The sequence below is a fragment of the Rhinatrema bivittatum genome, chromosome 17 (assembly GCF_901001135.1).
Source record: "Rhinatrema bivittatum chromosome 17, aRhiBiv1.1, whole genome shotgun sequence".
Classification (NCBI taxonomy): domain Eukaryota; kingdom Metazoa; phylum Chordata; class Amphibia; order Gymnophiona; family Rhinatrematidae; genus Rhinatrema; species Rhinatrema bivittatum.
This window is the reverse complement of record NC_042631.1, coordinates 50058134-50078300: the sequence shown is the minus strand read 5'-3', so window position 1 is coordinate 50078300 and position 20167 is coordinate 50058134. Positions and strand designations below refer to the sequence as shown.

The window sequence follows — 20167 nt, the reverse complement described above, 5'->3', positions numbered from 1 at the left end:
GCAGGGCTGAATTAGCCATGCTGTCATGGGAACTGTCCATCAGGGCCCGGGAGGCGGAGCTTAAGTAGCAGAGAGTTGATTTTAGTTCCCTCTGCGGCTGCGCGTGGGTTCCCGCGCAGGAAGTAGCAGATTCTCCTCAGTCTGTCTTTTTCCGCGCTCGGGAATGCACGCGGAGCTTGATTCTCCTCGACAGAAGTTTAAAAAAAGAAATACAAATGTCTAAAAAACCATCGGGATTTAAACCCTGTCCCTGCGGGAGGGTCATGTCCATCACCAACGGGCATGACCGCTGCTACCGCTGCCTGGGACAGCGGCATAATCAAGACACCTGCGAATTTTGTGCTCGAATGTCTCCTCGAGCAAGGAGACATAGGGCCTATCGAATGTGGGAGCTATCTCTCACAAACAGGCCTTCTACAACCCACTCTTCCCCGGGACAGGAAACGAGGATTCCGTTTCAGAAAAGAAGGTCTTCCTCCTATACTCAATTGACTTCGGAACTTGGAGGTAGGTCGACTACAAGGGACACTCATACTACACTTAAACGACGCCGCCACAGGTCTCCAGAACCTGGCCGGGATTCCAAATCACACCGACCAAAACAACAATTAACGAAGCAGATACCAAGCTCCAAATCCCTCAGGAGCGAACATGCTTCGGAGACTTCCGAATCAGTGCAGACTATCTCACCGTCGGATTCGGCTCATGAGGTGACACCGAGAGCGCACGCGCCGGAAGCGGCACCGAACGATCACGCGCTGAGAGCGGCACCAAATAAACACGCACCGGGAGCCGCGCCGAAGGAACGCGTGCCGCTGAAGGAACACGCGCCGGGAGTGGCGCCGAAGGAACGCGCGCCGGGAGCAGCGCCGACACTATTAGCGCCGAGACCAGCGCCGACAGCGGCGCATTTATTTATTTATTTTATTTATTTATTTTTAATTTTTATATACCGGAATTCCTGTATGCAATACAAATCAATCCGGTTTACATGTAACAAAAAGGTTGCCCTGGTCTGGGAGGTTAGACCGGGGTTTTTTACATAGAACATTGAACAATAACAATCAACCAATGAACATTAACATTAACATTATTACAAGGAACAATGAGAGTATCAATAATATTTAACAAATAATAAATAACCTTGTTCGTGTTTTGAATGGTATGTGTGTGTTCCCCTTTTTACAATGGACTTTAGTAGCGTATATCGACTGCAGTAAACGGTTATATAATATGTCCTCTATTAAATGACTGTTAAATAGGCATTGCGACTAAGCAAGTACATGTAAGAAATTACGTGTAAGAAATTAAGTGTCAAGCATAAGGAAACGGCGCATAAGGAAACGCATAAGGAAACGGCGCCGATAACGGCTCAGACAAATACAGGGCCGCATAAGGAATCGGCGCCGAAGAGAACGACACCGGAGACTTCGCCAAGGTCCATAGGGGGACCTAAGCAACACTCCACAAAAAGAAAAAGAGGACACAATGAGATGCATAAATGCCATAAGAGATGCAGGGACCATCCTCATGATTCCCACTCCTCTCATTCACGTGACACAGCTGAATCCATGTCCCGAAGCCATGAATCCAGTGACAAGGACCGTTCTCGTCATGCCAAAAGACATTCGTTGTCCAGGCCTCATAGACATCATAGTTCCTCGCATAGAAGTTTTGACAGTCCAAGTTCCAAATCTTCTCCTTCTGAAAGGGGCTCTATTCAATCCTCTATCAGACCTCGCCATATTTCATCTCCAGGGTCATCCAGAGCTGGCTCGCAACCTTCGAAAACCACCTCGGCAGAGCCAAAATGCTCCACACCGCTTATAACCACACCCACATCACCGAAATACTTACCTCATACGGTCCTTTCAGATACCCGTAGAGCTATGCCACCTACCACACAAAAAGCTTTCTAGGATCTTTCCCACTCACTGTTGGGATTCTTCGAAACCTTGCAATCCTCTTTCACTTTGCCTCCAGAAGAGAGATTGCCGCTGGAGGAGAGACTCACTCAACTCACCAAAAAATCACCAAAATCAAGGGTAGATTTAGATCTTACCCCCACGAGACCACTCTCTCCGGCTCCCTCCCACCATTCCTTAACGGAATCTATCCGATCGCAATCTTCTCAATCATCATCAACAGGATACCCTTCTGATCCACCAGAACAGCCGGCGGAACCATATTCGCCCCCAGAAGACTTATCTTACACAAAGTTTGTAGAAAAAATGGGTACCATTCTAAAAGTGGAAGTCCAGAAGTTACCGGAGCCTAGAGCGGAAACCTTAGGACTTCTAAAAATCTTTGACACGCCGGGAGAACCAACATCACTACCCCCTCATACCATGTTGCATGGGGTCCTACAAAAATCTTGGGAGACTCCATTTACTCTCCCAGCAGTGTCTAGAAAAACGGATCTAAAATTCAAACTACAAAAACCTTCTACATATTCAACACCACAGCTGCCTCACGAATCCATAGTAGTGGAATCAGCACTGCAAAGATCAAAAAGATCAAAGACTCATGCTTCCAATCCCCCAGGCAAAGACAACAAATGTCTGGATGATTTTGCTAGACGAGTCTACCACAATGCAATGCTGAATGCACGGATTCAACATCACCAGTTCTACATGGTACAATACATTTTATTTATTTATTTATTTACGATTTTTATATACCGATGTTCATTTCAAAAAGAGATATCACATCGGTTTACAATAAGGTACAATAGGTAATTCACTATCCCCTAAAAGGGCTTACAATCTAAAATTTTTGTACCTGAGGCTAAGAGATTACAAAAATAAAACCATCAAAATCAAAGTTCTTAACAATTAAGCAAAAGGTATTACAAGGAGCATATTAAAGAAATAACACAAAGGGTTGCACGAAGGGGTGCTTGCTTGGTGCCTTTCAAACTGCCCGGCTCTGTTTGCGATGATGTCAGGGGAGGGGGCAGGTCTCAGAATCATGGTTTTCCCCACAGAAATCTCTTCTCAGTTTCAAAGGCAGTTTTTTTCAAATTTTTTGTTTTTTTACCTTAGATGTTAGCTGTTACAAGGTGATCAGCACTGGTGGGTAGCCCTCCCCATCACAAGCGCCTGCTGGCTTGGCGCCTTTCAAACTGCCCTGCTCTGTTTGTGATGATGTCAGGGGAGGGGGCGGGTCTCAGAATCATGGCTTTCCCCACAGAAATCTCTTCTCAGTTTCAAAGACTGTTTTTTCAATTTTTTTGTCTTTTTACCTTGGATGTTAGCTGTTACAAGGTGATCAGCACTGGTGGGTAGCCCTCCCCATCACAAGCGCCTGCTGGCTTGGCGCCTTTCAAACTGCCCTGCTCTGTTTGCGATGATGTCAGGGGAGGGGGCGGGTCTCAGAATCATGGCTTTCCCCACAGAAATCTCTTCTCAGTTTCAAAGACAGTTTTTTCAATTTTTTTGTCTTTTTACCTTGGATGTTAGCTGTTACAAGGTGATCAGCACTGGTGGGTAGCCCTCCCCATCACAAGCACCTGCTGGCTTGGCGCCTTTCAAACTGCCCGGCTCTGTTTGCGATGATGTCAGGGGAGGGGGCGGGTCTCAGAATCATGGCTTTCCCCACAGAAATCTCTTCTCAGTTTCAAAGGCAGTTTTTTTCAGTTTTTTTGTTTTTTTACCTTAGATGTTAGCTGTTACAAGTACATGTACGAATGTCTGCAGGCAACAAAAGGTATGTTTACCTCATTGGGGGATACTATTCCAACACCCATTTTAGATATGGAAGAGTACTCTCGCCATCTTCTACGGGCAGTATATGAGAGTTTTGAGACCTCCTCTAGAGCATTGGCTACGGCAATCACCGCAAGACGATTGGCCTGGTTAAAAGCGAGCGCAATCCATGAAGATTTGCATGAGAAGTTGGCTAACCTTCCCTGTTTGGGAGATAATCTCTTTGGAGATCGTTTCCAAGACACTGTTAGTAAACTAAAAGACCAAGCGCTTGCGGTGCAATCCTTAACTGCACCATCCTCCTCAAAAAGGTTTTATCCACTCAATCGTCGACAATCTTATAGACGTCCTTATAGGACCTACCAATCTTTCCGACAACCGTCGTATCCTAACTTTCAACGACAACAAACACAGCCTCCTTCCAACCAACAATGGAGAGGCAAACCTAGGGGTCAAAGGACACAACAACCACAACAACAACAAACAGCGACAGCGGTGAAGGCCGCATCGTCTTTTTAGGGACCAGGCCACCACCACTGATCAAAGACAATCCGCCGGGCAGAATTACGGCCCGCTGGCCAGAATGGAAGAAAATAACCTCGGATCAATGGGTATTGGACATTGTTCAAATGGGTTATCACATACCTTTCACCCACCCACCCTTCCTTCCACATCTTTCACCACAGAAACCCAACACCCTTCAGCCTCAGCTATCGCAGGAAATCACCCTTCTTCTTCGACAGGGAGCGATACAGCCTATCCCTCGAGAGGACTACAACCAGGGTTTCTACTCCCCCTATTTCCTCATTCCAAAGAAATCGGGAGGACAGCGGCCGATTTTAGACCTCAACAAACACATAGTGAAGGAAAAATTCAAGATGGTCTCTCTAAAGTCCATTCTCCCATTATTACAACCCAGGGATTGGATGTGCTCAATAGACCTGAAAGATGCTTATACTCACATTCCGATCCATCCGTCATCTTGGTGATACCTCTGTTTTCAATATCACAATCGCCATTACCAATACAAAGTTCTTCCCTGTGGCCTCTCAACTGCCCCCAGAGTATTCACGAAATGCATGATAGTAGTGGTGGCCCATCTTCGTCAACAAGGACTGACCATCTTTCCGTACCTGGACGACTGGTTACTAACAGCATCGGATCCGAATATACTACACTCACACCTAAACTTGACCATCAATTGCCTCCAATCACTGGGGCTCCTCATCAATTATCCAAAATCCAATTTACAGCCGATGCAAGTGCTGCAGTTCATAGGTGCTCATCTGGACTCGATACGGTACAGAGCATATCTGCCGGATGACAGGAAGGAGACGCTTCGTACCTTACTTCACTCACTGTTACATTCCCGGAACACAACCGCCCGCCAAGTGTTAACTGTTTTAGGTCACATGGCAGCTGCAAATTTCACAGTACCAAACGCCAAACTACATATGCGCCGTTTACAGTGGGACCTGAAATGGCAATGGCGGCAACATACACAACCTCTACAAACTCGAGTCACCTTAACTGCACCCATGATCAAAGACATCACTTGGTGACTCAAGGACTATGCATTGGACAAGGGAGCATTATTCAGCCCCCCACCACACAATGCTTTCCTCACAACAGATGCATCTCCATCAGGATGGGGAGCTCACCTGGACAATGTAGAGACCTAGGGGTTATGGACAAGGAAAGAAAAAACCTTACATATCAATCTCTTGGAACTCAAAGCGATCCGTTATGCCCTTCAAACCTTTCAGCCACATCTCAAAGGACGGAGACTAATGATATACACGGACAATCAAGTAGCCATGTTTTATATCAACAAAGAGGGCGGATCGGGATCATGGCCTCTCTGCAGCAAGACACTGCAGATCTTTCAACATGCCAACAAACACTCGATACACTTGCAGGCAACATACCTTCCAGGAATAGTGAATACCAGAGCCGACAGATTAAGTTGAATCTTTCAGCCGCACGAATGGTCTCTTCACAGGGAAGTGACCCAACAACTATTCGATCATTGGGGAACGCCAATGATAGATTTGTTTGCCACGGATCAAAACACACAACTGCCGCAATTCTGCTCGGTGAGACCAAGCAACACCCGTCTTGCTCAGGATGCTTTCCTTCTACAGTGGACAACACACTTACTTTATGCTTTTCCTCCAATTCCTTTGATTACCAGGACATAAGAACATAAGAAAATGCCATACTGGGTCAGACCAAGGGTCCAAGCCCAGCATCCTGTTTCCAACAGTGGCCAATCCAGGCCATAAGAACCTGGCAAGTACCCAAAACTAAGTCTATTCCATGTAACCATTGCTAATGGCAGTGGCTATTCTCTAGGTGAACTTAATAGCAGGTAATGGACTTCTTCTCCAAGAACTTATCCAATCCTTTTTTAAACACAGCTATACTAACTGCACTAACCACATCCTCTGGCAACAAATTCCAGAGTTTAATTGTGCGTTGAGTAAAAAAGAACTTTCTCCGATTAGTTTTAAATGTGCCACATGCTAACTTCATGGAGTGCCCCCTAGTCCTATTATTCGAAAGTGTAAATAACCGATTCACATCTACCGTTCTAGACCTCTCATGATTTTAAACACCTCTATCATATCCCCCCTCAGCTGTCTCTTCTCCAAGCTGAAAAGTCCTAACCTCTTTAGTCTTTCCTCATAGGGGAGTTGTTCCATTTCCCTTATCATTTTGGTAGCCCTTCTCTGTACCTTCTCCATCACAATTATATCTTTTTTGAGATGCGGCGACCAGAATTGTATACAGTATTCAAGGTGCGGTCTCACCATAGAGCGATACAGAGGCATTATGACATTTTCCGTTTTATTCACCATTCCTTTTCTAATAATTCCCAACATTCTGTTTGCTTTTTTGACTGCCGCAGCACACTGTACCGACGATTTCAATGTGTTATCCACTATGACACCTAGATCTCTTTCTTGGGTTCTAGCACCTAATATGGAACCCAACATTGTGTAATTATTAGAAACATAGAAACATAGAAACATAGAAATGACGGCAGAAGAAGACCAAACGGCCCATCCAGTCTGCCCAGCAAGCTTCACACATTTTTTTCTCTCATACTTATCTGTTTCTCTTAGCTCTTGGTTCTATTTACCTTCCTCCCCCACCATTGAAATATCTAGCTTGATTAGTTAGGGGTAGTAGGGGTAGTAACCGCCGCAATAAGCAAGCTACACCCATGCTTATTTGTTTTACCCAGACTATGTTATACAGTCCTTATTGGTTGTTTTTCTTCTCCCCTGCTGTTGAAGCAGGGAGCTATGCTGGAAATGCGTGATGTATCAGTCTTCTCCCATGCCGTTGAAGCAGAGAGCCATGCTGGATATGCATCGAAAGTGAAGTATCAGACACATTTGGTTGGGGTAGTAACCGCCGTAACAAGCCAGCTACTCCCCGCTTTGTGAGTGCGAACCCTTTTTTCTTCTCCCCTGTCGTTGAAGCAGAGAACTATGCTGTATATGCATTGAAGGTGAAGTATCAGGCTTATTTGGTTTGGGGTAGTAACCGCCGTAACAAGCCAGCTACTCCCCTCTTTGTGAGTGTAAATCCATTTTTCCACATTTCCTCTTGCTGTTGAAGCTTAGAGCGATGTTGGAGTCACAGTAAGCATGACGGGATGTAGGGATGTGAATCATTTTTTGACGATTTAAAATATCGTCCGATATATTTTAAATCGTCAAAAATCATTAGAGCCGCGATACAATAACAATTCCCCCGATTTATCGTCAAAAAATCGTAAATCGGGGGAAGGGGGAGGGGAAGGGGGAGGGGAAGGGGGAGGGCGGGAAAACCGGCACACTAAAACAACCCTAAAACCCACCCCGACCCTTTAAAATAAATCCCCCACCCTCCCGAACCCTCCCGAACCCCCGGCGCTACCTTTGACCTGTCATATGACAGGTCAAAGGTAGCGCCGGCGCCATTTCTACAACGCACGGAGGTCCGAGAGTAAAAGATCACACGGGACCCTTCCTCTGGACCCCAGGTAATTTAAGGCATTTTGGGGGGGTTCGGGAGGGTGGGGGATTTATTTTAAAGGGTCGGGGTGGGTTTTAGGGTTGTTTTTAGTGTGCCGGTTTTCCCGCCCTCCCCCTTCCCCTCCCCCCCCCCCCCACTGGACCCCAGGTAATTTAAGGCATTTTGGGGGGGTTCGGGAGGGTGGGGGATTTATTTTAAAGGGTCGGGGTGGGTTTTAGGGATGTTTTAGTGTGCCGGTTTTCGATTTACACGATTTACACGATATTTAAAAAACCCAAACTGCGACGATCCAATTCCCTCCCCCTCCCAGCCGAAATCGATCGTTAAGACGATCGATCACACGATTCACATCTCTAGTAATTATAGCATGGGTTATTTTTCCCTATATGCATCACCTTGCACTTATCCACATTAAATTTCATCTGCCATTTGGATGCCCAATTTTCCAGTCTCACAAGGTCTTCCTGCAATTTATCACAATCTGCTTGTGATTTAACTACTCTGGACAATTTTGTGTCATCTGCAAATTTGATTATCTCACTCGTCGTATTTCTTTCCAGATCATTTATAAATATATTGAACAGTAAGGGTCGATCCAAAAGTGCATCAGGGACAAGAGCGACATAATCCCCATCGCCCCAGCCTGGCCCAGGCAGACCTGGTACACCTTTCTGCTACGTCTCTCCATTGACGATCCAATTCCCTTGCCGAACAGATCGGACCTACTCAGTCAGAACGACGGATCATTAATACATCCTCTCTACTCCTCCCTTCACCTGACTGCATGGAGATTGAAAGGAGATGGCTGACAACACAGGGGATTTCGGGACCAGCCCAGGAAGTGCTCCTGGCTTCCAGAAAACCGTCTACTAGACGTAATTATTCATTTAAATGGAGACGATATGCCGATTGGTGCAGTAAACAAGGAATTCAACCAGTGGACAGTGCTCCAGCACAACTCCTGGATTACCTACATTCTTTATTTCTAACAGGCTTGGCAACATCATCCATTCGTGTTCATTTGAGTGCGATTGCGGCGTACCACACACCGGTGAATAATCACTCCGTTGTGGAGCATCCCCTATTATCCAGGTTCCTTAGGGGGCTGATCCATTTGCGGCCTCCAGTCCAAAAACCACCGGTTCCTTGGGACCTTTGTTGTGATAGACAAAATCCGGAAGTGGATCCTTAGGCCGACTGCCCGGCGGGAACAGTCGGGAGGCAGAACTCCCACTGGGTAACTGGAGCTTCACCTGGAAACCCGCGACTCCTCCAGAGGAGCTGTGAGAGCCCGGGTCGCAAGGTCTTAGGAGTCTTCGCCCTGGAAGTCCGAGGTCCCCCCAGGAGAAGCCCGTAGGGACCCGGACCGCTGGGACTTAGGCGAGGGTGAAGAAGCCCAGGAGTGAAGTACGGACCGGAGTCTAGGCAGATGGCAGGCAAGCAGGAATCGGAGTACGAACCGGGGTCAAGGCAGGCAGAAGACAAGCTGGAATCGGAGTCACGAACCGGGGTCAAGGCAGGCAGAAGACAAGCTGGAATCGGAGTCACGAACCGGGATCAAGGCAGGCAGAAGACAAGCTGGAATCGGAGTCACGAACTGGGATCAAGGCAGGCAGAAGACAAGCTGGAATCCAAGTGCAGGCAACAGGAATCAGGAACCGGGTAGCAGCAAGGCAACTAGTACTTCAAGGAAGGAACCTCGTTGCAAGGCAATTCGAAAAGCCCCGGGTCCCGGTTTAAATCCCTACCCGGCGTCTGACATCACGGGGGGCGTGTCAGCACATCCGGGTGCTGACAGCAGAAAAACCCTCCCGTCGCGCGCGCGCGTTCCCCCGAAGGGGAGGAGTCCCCCGCGACGGCCGGCGGCGTCTCCCACGAGGAGGAACTAGGCCCATGCTGCCCGCACGAGCTCCGAGCCCACGGACCGCGGCCCAGACCCGGGACCTGGAGGGAAGGTAAGGGCTCGGACGCCCCCGTGGCGGCCGAGACCGCAACAGTACCCCCTCCCTTACGCCCTCTCCGCCGAGGGCCAAGTTTCCCAGGATTGTCCAAATGGAACTGAGTTAGCAGTGATTTGTCCAAGATGTTCCGAGCTGGTTCCCACGAGTCCTCCTCGGGGCCGCACCCCTCCCATGCCAGCAGGTACTCCCAGCGACGGGCGTGGAAGCAGACGTCCAGAACCTCCCGTACTTGATACGTATTCTCACCTGAAGAAGCAGAAGAAAGTGCATCCGAGGAGGGGTGATGGAAGCGTGAAAAAACCACCGGTTTCAGCAAGGAGACGTGAAAAACGTTATGTATGCGCAGGGTAGTGGGAAGACGAAGTCTATAAGATACCGCTCCTATACGTTCCGCAACTTGGAAAGGGCCGCAGTAACGGGGAACCAATTTGCGAGAACGATTGGGTAGGTGAAGATTCCGGGTGCTGAGCCAAACCTTGGTGCCTGGCAGGAAGACTGGTGCAGGACGTCGGTGGCGATTAGCAAACTGCTGAGACTTCTTCGCTGCGCTGGTTAGTCTGTGCTGAATACTCCTCCAGAGACGATGCACTTGACTTGCTGTGGTTAGTGCAGCAGGGGAAGGAACGGAAACAGGTACTGGTATTGGGGGCCGCGGGTGGCGACCAAACACAATCTGAAAAGGCGTTCGTCCCGTGATGGCATGGGTGTGGTTGTTGTAGGCGAACTCAGCCCAAGGCAGAAGAGAAACCCAGTTAGTCCCCTTCTCAGAAACAAAACTTCGGAGGAAAGTCTTAAGAGTACGATTAGTGCGCTCCGTTTGACCATTGGTCTGTGGGTGGAAAGCCGTAGACAAATTCAGCTGTACCCCAAATTTCTTACAAAGGGCACGCCAGAAACGGGCCGTAAACTGTGGTCCTCTGTCAGATACGATACTCTGAGGTAGTCCATGAGCCCGGAAGATGTGTTGAGTAAACAAAAGCGCGAGCTCAGGTGCAGAGGGTAGTTTAGGCAGAGGCACCAAATGGATCATTTTAGAGAAACGGTCTACGGTTACCCAAATGACCGTATTACCTTCTGAGGATGGCAGATCCACCACAAAATCCGTGGCAATGTGGGACCACGGTTCCGCGGGAATAGGTAGTGGATGCAGCAGGCCCCAGGACCGGCCATTCAAGGGTTTTTGCCGAGCACATACTGGACACGAATCCACATACAACCGTACATCCTGACGGATTTGAGGCCACCAGTAATAGCGATTTAGTAGATCGAGAGTCCTCGCTCTGCCAGCATGACCTCCTGAAAGGGAATCGTGGGCCCAGGCTAACGCCTTTCTTCGGTCCCTGCGGGAAACCACAACTCGACCTAGAGTAGAAACAGTGGAACTGGCCACCTGGATCTTAGCCGGGTCAATGATGTGTTGGGGACAATTTTCCTTTTCCTCCTGAATTTCATAACGGGAGAGTGCATCTGCCCGAACGTTCTTCGCGGCTGGCCGATATTTTAATATGAAATCAAAACGGTTAAAGAAGAGGGACCAACGTGCTTGTCTGGGATTCAATCGTTGGGCCTGGTTTAAGAACTCCAGATTCCTATGATCAGTGTAAATCGTGACCGGATGGAGAGAGCCCTCCAACCACTGTCTCCATTCTTCCAGTGCAAGTTTGACGGCCAGCAACTCCTTATCTCCTATGCCGTAATTACACTCAGCTGAAGAAAACTTTCTGGAGAAATAGGAGCAGGGTAGGAGATGTCCGGTAGTAGAAACTTGCGAAAGGACCGCTCCCACCGCAATATTCGAAGCGTCTACTTCAACAAAGAATGGCCGAGTGGGATCCGGGTGACGTAGACAAGTATCCTGGAGAAACGCCTTCTTTAACTGATCAAAAGCCTCGCAAGCTTCTTCAGGCCATAGACGGGTGTTAACCCCCTTCCGAGTCAAAGCAGTTAAAGGTGCCACCAAATGAGAGTACTGGGGAATGAAGTGTCTATAGAAGTTAGCAAACCCCAAAAACCGCTGCAACGCTTTAAGCCCTTCAGGGCGGGGCCACTTCTTGATGGCGGACACCTTGCTGGGATCCATCCGGAAACCGGTAGAGGACACTATATACCCTAAGAAGGGTAACGACTCCCGCTCAAAGAGACATTTCTCAAATTTCGCATACAGGTGATGGTCCCGTAGGATCTGGAGGACTTGTCTCACATGTTGTCGATGGGAGGAAAGGTCTGGAGAATGTATTAGCACGTCGTCCAAATAGACTATTACACAGGAATGTAGTAACTCTCGTAGAATCTCGTTCATTAAGTGCTGGAAGACGGCAGGGGCATCACACAGCCCAAAGGGCATTACTAAGTATTCGTAATGGCCGTCCCGGGTATTGAACGCCGTCTTCCATTCATCCCCGGGACGGATCCGGACCAAGTTGTATGCACCGCGCAGATCCAATTTGGTGAAAACTTGAGCCCCCTGGAGTCTGTCCAACAACTCTGGGATAAGAGGCAGCGGGTAGCGATTCTTCTTGGTGATGGCGTTGAGCCCACGGTAGTCTATGCACGGCCGTAAGGCTCCGTCCTTCTTTGCAACAAAAAAGAAACCAGCTCCTGCGGGAGACTTTGAAGGGCGGATGAAGCCCTTCGCCAGATTTTCGGTAATGTATTCCGACATAGCCCGAGTCTCAGGCTGAGACAAAGGGTATACGCGTCCCCGAGGAGGAGTAGAACCCGGGAGCAGTTCAATAGCACAGTCAAAAGGTCGGTGGTGTGGTAACAGTTCCGCTTTCTCTTTGGAGAAGACATCCATAAAATCCGCGTACGGGGCCGGTAACTCCGGTTCGATGAGTGCCAATGGAATCCGGTGGACTTTCTTAGCTTGGAGACAGGACTGGAAACAGTCGGGGCTCCACTGGGTGATCTGAAAGTCCTTCCACCGGATTACTGGAGAGTGCTTTTGGAGCCAGGGTAGACCAAGGACCATCGGATGTACAGCTTTCTCCAGAATCAGAAATGAAATTTCTTCGGTGTGCAATAACCCCGTCTGCAGAATAAGCGGGAAGGTCTCTGTGGAAATGCACCCAGATAGAGGAGTACCCTGAATAGAGGTTACCCTCAAGGCAGGAGTCCTAGTTCGTGTAGAAAGAGACAACTGTTGCACGAGCTCCTTAGAAATGAAGTTGCCTCCAGCCCCGGAGTCGACCAAGGCTTGCGTGGAAAAAGAACCACCCGGGTATTCCAAAGTTACTGGTATGGTACATGGAGGAGCAGTGCTAAGGCAGCCTAGGGGACACTCCTCCCTTACCTCTAGGCGCGGGAGTTTTCCGCTCGTTCCTTGCATTGCGCAAGGTAGTGACCCTTACCGCCACAGTACAGACACAACCTCAGGTCGCGGCGACGCTGCCTTTCCTCGGGCGACAAAGAAGAACGACCCAATTGCATGGGCTCCTCCGAAGAAGTTGCTGAAGAGGCGGTAATACCTCGAGAGCCAGAATTCAGGGTCTTTGGTGCCACAGATGTCAGGCGTCGAAAAGGGCGAGCCTCTCTCGCCCTCTGCTGTAAACGCCGATCGATTCGACCCGCAAGGTCAATAAGAGAGTTGAGGTTTTCTGGCAGATCGCGAGCCGCTAGCTCATCCTTTATACGGCCTGCTAAGCCCTCCAGAAAAACGCCCCGTAGAGCTTCATCCTGCCAGCCTACCTTGTGGGCGAGTGTGCGGAAATCCAATGCATAGTCCGCAAGAGACCGTGTTCCTTGCCGAAGCTGGAGCAACTCAGTAGTAGCGGAAGCTTGTCGTGCTGGCTCATCAAAAGCCGCTTTAAACTCTTCAACAAAACGGTTCAAATCGCCCAGAGCCGGATCACTATTCTCCCACATGGGTGAAGCCCAGTTCAAGGCCCGTCCATCCAAAAGGGAAAAAATGTACGCCACCTTGGCGCCGTCAGTAGGGAACTGGTTAGGCAAAAGGGCAAAGCGCACGTAACATTGGTTTAAAAACCCTCGGCACGCCTTGGCATCCCCAGAGTAGCGGGATGGAGCTGGAAGCTGTGTCGGAGTCTGGAAGGTTACCAGCGGTACAGGAGCAGGTACCGGTACCTGTACAGGTGCGGGCGGCTCGACATCCATGCGAGCTGCCAACCGCTCTACAGTAGCGGCCAGAGAGTCCAAAACTTGTTGTTGCTGAACTAAGCGTTGGGCCAAACCCGGAATGGCCTGTAGCCCGGCGAGGTCTGCCGGATCCATGGCCTTGCAAACTGTTGTGATAGACAAAATCCGGAAGTGGATCCTTAGGCTGACTGCCCGGCGGGAACAGTCGGGAGGCAGAACTCCCACTGGGTAACTGGAGCTTCACCTGGAAACCCGCGACTCCTCCAGAGGAGCTGTGAGAGCCCGGGTCGCAAGGTCTTAGGAGTCTTCGCCCTGGAAGTCCGAGGTCCCCCCAGGAGAAGCCCGTAGGGACCCGGACCGCTGGGACTTAGGCGAGGGTGAAGAAGCCCAGGAGTGAAGTACGGACCGGAGTCTAGGCAGATGGCAGGCAAGCAGGAATCGGAGTACGAACCGGGGTCAAGGCAGGCAGAAGACAAGCTGGAATCGGAGTCACGAACCGGGGTCAAGGCAGGCAGAAGACAAGCTGGAATCGGAGTCACGAACCGGGGTCAAGGCAGGCAGAAGACAAGCTGGAATCGGAGTCACGAACCGGGATCAAGGCAGGCAGAAGACAAGCTGGAATCGGAGTCACGAACCGGGATCAAGGCAGGCAGAAGACAAGCTGGAATCCAAGTGCAGGCAACAGGAATCAGGAACCGGGTAGCAGCAAGGCAACTAGTACTTCAAGGAAGGAACCTCGTTGCAAGGCAATTCGAAAAGCCCCGGGTCCCGGTTTAAATCCCTACCCGGCGTCTGACATCACGGGGGGCATGTCAGCACATCCGGGTGCTGACAGCAGAAAAACCCTCCCGTCGCGCGCGCGTTCCCCCGAAGGGGAGGAGTCCCCCGCGACGGCCGGCGGCGTCTCCCACGAGGAGGAACTAGGCCCATGCTGCCCGCACGAGCTCCGAGCCCGCGGACCGCGGCCCAGACCCGGGACCTGGAGGGAAGGTAAGGGCTCGGACGCCCCCGTGGCGGCCGAGACCGCAACACCTTAACATAATCGATTGCCATATCACGTTCAGAAAAAAATTAAAAACCTGGCTGTTCGCCCAAGCTTACCCCTGAAAAGCCTCAAGGTCACCCACACAGTCTTACCCCATGGATGCATCCATTTCCGCAACGCAAAGGAACTATTGTTGTTGTCCGAATAATTGCACTATTTTATAACTTGCTTAATTCATATACACTATGTAAATTTGTACATAATTTTATACTGTAAGCACCCTCTCCTGCTTTTGCCCTTCTCTCCAGTTAGAATTTGTTTAAACTATCTTTTCTCTAACAGCCTAGTTCCACATTCCCTGTTATAATGTAACTTTTGTTTTTGTTTGCTCTGTTAATTGGTTCCCCCTAGTTTTATGTAAACCGGTACGATAGGATCTGGTCTTGAGCATCGGTATATTAAAAGAATTTAAATAAATAATAAAATAAAATAAAATAATCCTGGAACAACTTGTGCTTGCTCCATTCGAGCCTATGGACTCTGCACACCTCAAATACTTAACATGGAAGGTAGTATTCCTAGTAGCAATCACCTCAGCAAGAAGAGTGAGCGAACTACAAGCACTGGTTCATTATGAACTGTATCTACAATTTCATCCAAATAAAGTCCTTCTGTGCACTCATCCAACTTTCCTGCCTAAAGTAGTCTCGGCATCCCACCTCAACCAGTCAATAGAGTTACCAGTCTTTTTTCCACAGCCTCACGCTAACAACAGGAAACGATCGCTTCATTCACTGGACTGTAAGCGTGCTTTACAAATCTACCAACAAAGAACTCTCACATTTAACAGAACATCTCAGCTATTTGTTTCGTTCGATCCAAAAGCACCGGGGAAACCAGTAGCAAAAAGAACTATATCCAGTTGGATTGTGCAGTGCATTCAGTTTTGTTACAACAAGGCAAATCTCCCGCTGCCAACACGTCCATGTGCTCATCAAGTACGTGCGATGGCTACTTCTCTAGCACATCTACAGCATGTCTCACCAGTTGATATATGCAAAGCAGCTACATGGTCTTCAGTTCACACCTTCACATCCCACTATTGCATAGATCAGCAATCAGCTAAAGATGCGACATTGGGACAAGCCATCTTACGTACAATGCACACCACATCACCCGACTACCACAATGAATAACATGCACGCATTTCTCTATGCGTGCTGGACTGCTTGGGACTCCCATGACAGCATGGCTAATTCAGCCCTGCTATCGACGGGAAAAAGCAAATTTGCTTACCGTAAACGGTGTTTCCGTCGATAGCAGGATGAATTAGCCATGCTGACCCTCCCACCTCCCTGGTAGTCTGAAATGATTCCACAACTTCAAGCTTAATTATCGACTGAGGAGAATCTGCTACTTCCTGCGCGGGAACCCACGCGCAGCCGCAGAGGGAACTAAAATCAACTCTCTGCTACTTAAGCTCCGCCTCCCGGGCCCTGATGGACAGTTCCCATGACAGCATGGCTAATTCATCCTGCTATCTACGGAAACACCGTTTACGGTAAGCAAACTTGCTTTTCTTTGTTGCACTAGTGATCAAAGGAGGTTTGTAAAGTATGTCTTCAAGGTTAAATTAGAGTTCCCAAAGCAGTTAAGAATGCAAATGTATGCAAATATGTTCACCTTGTAATCTTAAATCAAAAACTGTTTATATAGTAACATCATGGAAAGCAAATGAATTTAAGCAAGGCAAGTTCTATATGTAATTAAGCCAGACTCCTGAATAGTATCTGACTTCCTTATGCGCATAAGTACATAACATAAAGCTTTCAATTGATAAGAACATACAATCTCTGGAGTTTGTTGTGCTCTTCAACTTTTTTCATAGCAGAAGAGCATGACAGTGATGCATGGGCTGAAAAAGTTCACAAACAACGAGATGATTCTTGCCACTGGCTGGTATTATACACTCTGCTTAGGTATTCTACTGCAGTGTGGTAAGCTGAAATAAGTTATCTGGGGATCCAGAAGGGTCCATGATAGGATCACTGGTATTTAGGTGTATGCATGGGAAAACTTTTTAAATTTCATTGGAGGAGAACTCCATTAATGGCTATTAATCAATTTTACTTAGGGAATAGCCACTGCTATTAATTGCATCAGTAGCATGGGATCTTCTTAGTGTTTAGGTAATTGCCAGGTTCTTGTGGCCTGGTTTTGGCCTCTGTTGGAAACAGGATGCTGGGCTTGATGGACCCTTGGTCTGACCCAGCATGGCAATTTCTTATGTTCTTATGTTCTTATTTATTTTTTAATGAAGTTTTCATTAAATTTGTCATTTTAACCTGCACTAATTTATTTTAGTTTGTACTATAAAACCATCTAGCACACACTAAAACAGAAACAAACATTTTTATTTTAGATGGAAAATGACACAAAATGAAACAACAAATGTTATTTTCCTATAATTTTAAAATGGCAACACATCTCTACGGTTAGTTAATCCTCTTTAGATGGATGACTTGAATGCAAAGGCATACTGTTGTCCCCGAATTCCCTGTTTTTTTCCCAACTCTCTAATCTCACACCAACTGTCTATTTGCCCTGGGGTGCCTGAGTTCTTTCTCACAGGACAAGCAGGATGGTCGTCCTCACATATGGATGACATCATCAAGATGGAGCCAATCACGGAATACTTTTGTCAAAGTTTCTAGAACTTTGACTGACACCTACTGGGCATGCCCAGCATGGCACTAACCCTGCATCCAGCAGGGGTCTCCCTTCAGTCTCTTTTTTTCCACATAGCTATAGCCACATGGATTTTTGGAGTTCTTCATAGTTCCTGACAGGAATTTTCTCCTCAGGAAATTACTTTAAAACTTGCAAAGGTTTATACCCCCTAGTGGTCTCCCTTCTCCACTGTCGAGTGCCAAGTCGAACGGTAAGTTTACCCCATTTTTCAGTCGGTTCCTGGCGGGGACCACTGTGGGCCTTGTCGGCACCAACCGTAACCGGCCTAAATTTTTTCTGTGGCCATGATGGCGACGGGTTTTTGTTGGTGCCCTGACTGTCTGAGAACTATGTCAATCACTGACCCCCATTTGGTCTGTGTATTATGTCTTGGACCGTCGCACGACGTGGAGACATGTACCAGTTGTGCCCAAATGACCCCGAAGGGATGTAGCGCACGACTCGAAAAAATGGAGCTTTTATTTCAGCGTCCATCTCCACAGGCACCGTCGACGCCATCTCAAGCGAAGCATCGATGTCGCTTTGAGGCCGAAGATTTCCGATCGGTGTCTCAGTCTTCGGCGTCTCCTTCATCAATGCCGGAGTCGAGTAAAGCGGAGCACCGTGAGAAGCACCGACACAAGCATCGGAGACCGGTGCCTTCGACATCTGCCACACCGGTGGCATCATCGAGCGAGCCACTGACGAAGAAGACCCGGGCCAAGGAGCGTCCCATGCCCTCGAAGCCGGATGCACCAAGGTGTCCCTTGTCTTCGGAGGGCGCAGCTACTGAGATTGCACCGGGACCGGTGGATGCTCCGGTATTGCCCACCATGCCTCCCACTCCGGACCTGGGGCTCACCACCCCAGCGCTCCGAGAGAAATTGCACCGGATGTCCAAGGCCTCCCGAGACCACCGACGCCAGTATTGTGCCTGTGCCGGAACTGGCACCGATGCCACCGATGCTGCTTCCTCTCCTGGACAAACTGGATTTGCTTATCGGTGCCCTGCCGGGGGCACCGAGAAAATCACGGTTACCCATGGCTCCATCGACGCCCATCCCTCTTTCATTGGGAGAAGAGGATGCTTCAAGACCAGGGCCCGTTCCGGGGCCTTCAGGAGTTCCTGCACCGAGGCCACTGGTGAAGTCCCCGATGCCATCAGTGCCATTGCGTCCAGTATCGATACCAGAACTCAATTTCTTGATGCTAAGGCCAGGTCCATCGATGCCGGCACTGATACCTTTACTACCAAGACCTCCTCCAGCCAGAGAATTGCCACTAAGGCCACCGATGGATGCAGGGGATCAATCTTATGATCCATGGACAGATGATACATCTGACTCCCAGGATTCAACTGAGGTTCTGTCAGAGCCATCACCTCCAGAGGAGAGACGCAAGTCTCCACCAGAAGATCTCTCCTTCATTAGCTTTATCAAGGAGATGGCGGAAACTATTCCATTCACATTGCAGACGGAGGAGGATTCCAGGCATAAAATGCTGGAAGTACTTCAATTCTTAGATCCTCCAAAAGAAATCATGTCCGTCCCAGTCCATGAAGTTCTGCAGAATTTGATACAGAGAAACCGGGAGCATCCTGGAACGGTCCCTACAGTGAACCATAAGACAGACGCAATCTACCTAGTCCAGCCTTCCCCAGGTTTCCAGAAGACACAATTAGCTCATCATTCGGCGGTGGTGGAGTCCGCCCAGAAGAGGGCCAAGCGTCCAAAGCCCCATTCTTCGGCACCGCTGAGGAAGGACCAGAAATTTCTCAACGCTTTAGGCTGCAGGATGTTTCACGGGGCCATGCTCATCTCCATTTTGTGTCATATCAGTTATATATGACACAGTACAACTGAAACCTTTTAAAACAACTACAGAAGTTTGGTGAGTCCCACCCAGACCAGCTTCAAGAACAGCTGAACTCCATCGTTAAAAAGGGATTTGACGCCGGAAAACATGAGGTCAGATCGGCATATGATGTCTTCGATACGGCCTCCCGATTATCAGCGGCTGGTATCAGCCCAGAGGTACAGGATTGTATGGCTGACACCCCGTGCATGGGAGATAACTTATTTGGTGAAAAAATCCAAGAGATGGTGGCCCAACTGAAGGACCACAATGAAACACTCCATCAGCTCTCGGCCGCTCACGCTGAATTTTTGGCTCCCTCCAAGTGCCCATTCAGATGTGAAGCTAAACGAACCGCATACAAAGCCCAGAGATGATATCCACCAGCAACTCAGAGTCACCAATCCCGGCCCTTCCAGAAGTCTGCACCATGCCAGCCACGGGTGCAGAAAACTCAACCTCCTGCCTAGCCTACTCCTGTGGCGAGATTTTGACTTCCAACTCCAAAGCAGAGATCATCCCCCTTTGCCCAATCTGCCTGTGGGCAGCCGGCTATGCCACTTCTCCACCTTGTGCCTAAACATCCCCACAGACCGGTGGGTACAGTCAGTCGTAGCTCAAGGCTACCATCTAAACTTCCTCTCCGTCCCGTCGGACACTCCACCTCGGCCAGGGTGGCCCTCTTCCGACAACTGACCACAACTGCAGCAGGAAGTAACTTCCCTTCTGCAGGCAAATGCCATAGAACCTGTTTCTCTGTCCCAGAGGGGGCACAGATTCTACTCCTTAATCCCAAAGAAGACGGG

General features: G+C 48.9%; 1 protein-coding gene across 1 annotated transcript in view; it reads left to right on the top strand.

Moving 5' to 3' along the window:
- Positions 1-20167, top strand: part of LOC115079136 (adenylate cyclase type 10-like) — a 621147-nt gene that overhangs the window by 542370 nt on the left and 58610 nt on the right. The gene's annotated exons all lie outside the window — the stretch shown is intronic.